A 5,188-nucleotide genomic window follows, 5' to 3' on the forward strand; every position below is an offset into this window, starting at 1 on the left:
AGGGCATTTGGTGGTATCTCCCCAAATGTTCACAATGCAAGGGTATATTTAAATAACTAAGATAAATTTTTAATGGTCTAACCACAAGAAAATAATTAAGTGAAAGGTGATGGCTATGTTACTCAGTTTGATTAAGCATTCAAAATTGTATGTCAAGACAGCCGTGGATAGGAGAGGAATAGGGCATTTGAGCACATTGGCCTCCTCTCCTCATCTCTACCTTGCTGCCTGCCTGACCCCCACCCCTCCTCCGCCTGTTTGCCCCCCAGAACATCTTCCACCACGGCCACCTCAGCAAGTTTCCACTTAAACAAAGGTATCAAGCAAGTGTATATGTTCCTGCCTCAGGGTGAGAAAGTTCAAGCCATGTATATCGGGATCAATGGTACCGAAGAAGGTGTACATGGCAAGACCCGCACCCTGGACCGCATGCCCAAGTGTGTAGAAGAGTTATCTGAGTAGAATTTTGATGGCTCTTAGTACTTTACTCCAACAGTGACATGAATCTCATGCCTGCTGCTATATTCCAGCAGGTACCCCCAACAAACTGGTGTTCTATGAAGCCTTCAAGCACAAGCAAAAGCCTGCAAAGACCAATTTGAGTCACACCCATAAGTGGATAATGGACATGGTGTGCACCCAGCACCCCTGGTTTGGAATTGAGCAGGAATACACTCTGGTGGGGACAGATTGATACCCCTTCGGTTGGCACTCCAACGGCTTCCCTGTGGTGTGAGAGCAGACAGAGCCCATCACAGGGATACTGTAGAGGCTCACTACCAAACCTGCTTGTATGCTGGAGTCAATATTGCTGGGACTAATGCCGAGGTCACGCCTGCCCAGTGGGAATTCCAAATTGGACCCTGTGAAGGAATCAGCATGGGAGATCATCTCTGGGTGGGTCGTTTCATTTTGCATAGCATATGTGAAGACTTTGGAGTGATAGCAACCTTTGATCCCACGCCCATTCCTGGGAACTGGAATGGCTCAGACTGCCGTACCAACTTCAGCCCCAAGGCGATGTGGGAGGCGAATGATCAGAGATACACTGAGGAGGCCATAAAGAAATTAAGCAAGCAGCACCAGTACCACATTGGCGCCTATGCTCCCAAGGGGAGCCTGGACAATGCCCAGCAACTGACTGGATTCCATGAAATCTCCAACATCAATGACTCTTCCTCTGGTGCAGCCAACCATAGTGCCACCATCCTCATTCCCTGGACTGTCAGGCAGGAGAAGAAGGGCTACTTTGAAGACAGGACTGAAGGCAGTCCTTCTGCCAACTGCGACTGCTTCTCGGTGATAAGAAGCCATCATTCGTACAGGTCTTCTCAATGAAACTGGCAATGGGTCCTTCTGGTACAAAAACTAAGTGGACTAGGGAGGCGGAGCATGATGGCAGACAAGACAGACGTGTAGCCCACCTCTCCCAAGCCACCAGGTGAGAGGAAAGGCGGTCTGGACTTTCCCTGTGTGTGGATTATTGGAGTGGACAGACAGCTGGAGATGCCCAGCGAACTGGCGGTTTGCTATATATGAGGGGTAATTTAAAATCACAGACTCTGTTGTAGAGATTCTTCCCTGCTCGGCCGTGCTGGCCAGCAGGCTCCTCCCCTACAGAGGTCAGCAGCTTGTAAATGCTGACAAAATCCAATTGACAAATAATTAATCCTGAACTGAGGGAGGCATCCAAAAGGAGAGCCACTCAAAACCACGGGGAGCTAGGCAAACTGTTGGACAATTGAAGGGAAGGGATCCTGCCCAGGAAACAGACATTTTGAACTACCCAAAAGGGCGGGCACCTTTCGCCCCGGTGTTGGAGGGGGCTGGCGGTTCAGGCTGCGTGGCGAACTGGCGGGCGCCCATCCAAAAGGGAAACTCTGAACCATAAAACTCAGAATAAGTCCCCCGAGCGCTCCAACCATGGGAACCAGCTTGAAGCCTAGGACCCGGCTTTGGCTTCTGGAGCCACGAAGCTACTGAAGCCGCAGGACCAGCTTTGGCTGCTGAAGCCGTGGGAACCAGCTACAGGAGATAGAGCCATGAGCCGTCAACGACCGCGCGAACTCAGCACCACTCCCCTTATGGCCGAATGCAGTCGCCAGTTTGCAGGGGAACCTGGGAACACAGTGGAGGGACTTAGGAAGCGTGGACACCTGCACTGAATGGGAAGGTCGGTCACAAATGCTGTCTGGAAAAGAACAGTTGAGGTTGCACAATTCTTAGGCGACAAACTTTTATGGAAACTCCAAAATGGTGATGGGCCATGGAAGGTGGTTACCATGGTAATGGTATAAACTGTAAATCAGGTATAACTCTCAGAACCACTCACAGCGCCACCTGGTGTCCAGAAAGCATATTGCAGTATGAATATATTCCTACGAAAGTTGATCCCTACAGCAGACATATAGATATTTATAGGTATATTTCTACAAACAAGAATATTTTTGTAGTTGGTGCCTTTTTTTTGTTTTGTTTTGTTTTGGTTTGGTTTTCATGGGGGGTTTTTCTTGTTGTTGTTGTTTTGTTTTTGTCTGTTTTTTCCTCACCATTTTCTTAGAGGAGATTTCAATAATTTTTTATTATTACTTTTTATATAGATATATTTTTTATTTCTATGTCTTCTAATTTTAATTTCTTCTTTCTTCTCATTTAACATTCCTTCTAACACCACTTTTTTCTCTCTTTTTTTCCTTTCTTTCAATTATTTTACGATTATCACTATTTTTATTGCAGTTGTCATGGCTGTTGCCTGTATGTCTATGTGTTTCCGTCTGTCTCTGTATCTATGGGCCCATGTGCCTGGCACCCTTTATATCTGTTTATTTGTTCATTTGGTCTCAATGAGCTTGGTGTTACGACCTGCAACTCTGAGCTCCTAACACTCCCCTCCACTCTCACTCCGTGATCTGGAGACCTGCCCCCCCAGGAGTCCAGATTCTTGGGTGAACTCTCGAGAGGCATAGACAGGACCTGGACTGCAGCTGGCCAGTGCCGACTCTGTAGCAAAGGAGCGAGAAGACGACGATCAGCTGAGAGGGAATTATACTGGAGCGGTGGTGCCCCGAGGTGCAGAGCAACAGCCGTCTTCAGCAATAACAAGGCCCACCCCCAGACATCCCATAGCATCTCCTCCTGTCTTCCTGGGCAACCAGATGAGGCCGAGCATCTTCTCAGATGGCAACCACCATGGAACAGACCTGGGACTGAAACACAGGCCCCGTGAGTAAAGGGTTTTCCTGAGACGGTACCAACCTGGGTGGAACACGGGGACTAGAAAACACACCCGCAGAGCCGGGAAACTCCCTGGGTGGGGCTGATCCAGAGGACCGCTCTACTGAGCCTAAGACGCACCTGGCCCTTAGGGGATCACCAGCCTATAGACAAAGGAGGCCAAGAGGCTACAGCCAACAACTGATCATGCTGCGAATACAAACCCACAGGACTAAAGACAGGGCCTGAGGCACAGGTTCTAGGAACTCAAATCGGCCTGTCCTCTGCAGAGGAATCTGGCAAGGTCAGAAACAAACTCCCACAGGGTTGTTCCTTTCACCCAGTAACATAAACTAAGGGTGGGGCTGGAACTGAGTGAACACCTCCAGCCTCCATCAAGTGCCCGAGGTTGACAGGCCACACCACCCCCTGCTGGATAAATCAGAGAATAGTGGCATAGTTGAGCAGACACAGACTACCCTGTGACTTAGGCAGGTGCAAACCCCTGGAGTATCTGCTTACTGCAGACAACTGACTGGGTCACAGCCCTGTGCAGCTAGCAGAGACTGGGTGTGACAGAGCTGCAAGGTGGGGAAGGAGGCATCAATCTTCCCAGACTGATCTATTTACTGGTGGCTCTTCCTGACTCCACGCAGCACTGGAGCAAACCATTTTAGAGCAGTCACCAGACCCCTGTGATCCAGTTCCCAGGGACCTCTTCAATTCTCCCACCCGAGGCAGTTGCTGACTGAGACAATTGACTTGGACCTTTTGAACTGAGTCACTCACCTGGGGACTATCCAGGTGGTGCCCTGGGTGTGTGGTTGTAGGAAGGTTTGATTTTCCTTTTCCATTTGTTGCCTGTGGTGGGTGGGGTGACTTAATTGCTGGTATTTCTCCACAGCTGAGACTTCAACCCAGAGTAACTGTTTCACTAGGGTCACATAGAAACCAGCTGAAAAGAAGACAGAACCATTTAGCCCCTCTACACCAAACAGGGCCCCAGTTTCTCAGGCCACAGCACTGTACGGGTCCTCGACAAAACACCAGAGGAAAATCAAAGGGAGTAAAACAATCATGGGGCAGAATCAGTGGAAAAACTCTGGTAACATGAATAACCAGAATAGATCAACCCCCCCAAAGGAAAGATATGGCAGATGTAATTGAAGATCCCATTCACAAACAACTGGCTGAGATGTCAGAAATCGAATTCAGAATTTGGATGGCAAACAAGATTAACAAAATGGAATTAGGAACTCGTGGAGAAATTCAAAAGCTGTCTCAAGAATTTAAGAAATTTAAAGACAAAACCACCAAAGACTTAGACACACTGAAACAAGAATTTGCAGCCCTCAAAGATATGAAAAATACAGTAGAATCCCTTAGCAACAGAATGGACCAAGCAGAAGAAAGATCTCCGACATCGAAGATAAAGCCTTTGAATGCTCGCAAACTCTCAAAGAGGAAGAGAAATGGAGAGCAAAAATGGATCACTCACTCAGAGAGCTCTGGAATAACTTGAAGAAGGCAAATATCCAACTCATAGGAATTCCTGAAACAGATGAAGTGGCCTCACTGGGTGCAGAGGCCCTTCTGCATGAAATTATGAAAGAGAATTTTCCAGACATGCCTAGAGAACCTGAAATTCAGATAGCAGATAGCTTCAGAACCCCAGCACGACTCAACCCCAATAAGACATCCCCCAGGCATATCATAATTAACTTCACTAAAGTTAATATGAAGGAGAAAATTCTCAAAGCGGCCAGGTGAAAGAAATCTATTACCTTCAAAGGGAAGAACATTAGAATGACTGCAGATCTCTCTACTGAAACTTTTCAAGCCAGAAGAGGGTGGTCATCAATGTTTAATCTCCTCAAGCAAAATAACTTTCAACCCCGGATCTTGTACCCAGCTAAACTGAGTTTCATTTATGACGGAGAAATTAAATACTTTAATGAAATACATATGCTAAAGA

At 47.5% G+C, this 5,188-nt stretch overlaps 1 pseudogene; it reads left to right on the forward strand.

Annotated features, from left to right (window-relative positions):
• Window positions 1-291: 291 nt before the first annotated feature.
• Window positions 292-1,372, forward strand: LOC128596268 (glutamine synthetase-like; annotated as a pseudogene).
• Window positions 1,373-5,188: the final 3,816 nt, after the last annotated feature.

This window comes from Nycticebus coucang, chromosome 10 (genome assembly GCF_027406575.1).
Source record: "Nycticebus coucang isolate mNycCou1 chromosome 10, mNycCou1.pri, whole genome shotgun sequence".
In the NCBI taxonomy this organism is placed as follows: domain Eukaryota; kingdom Metazoa; phylum Chordata; class Mammalia; order Primates; family Lorisidae; genus Nycticebus; species Nycticebus coucang.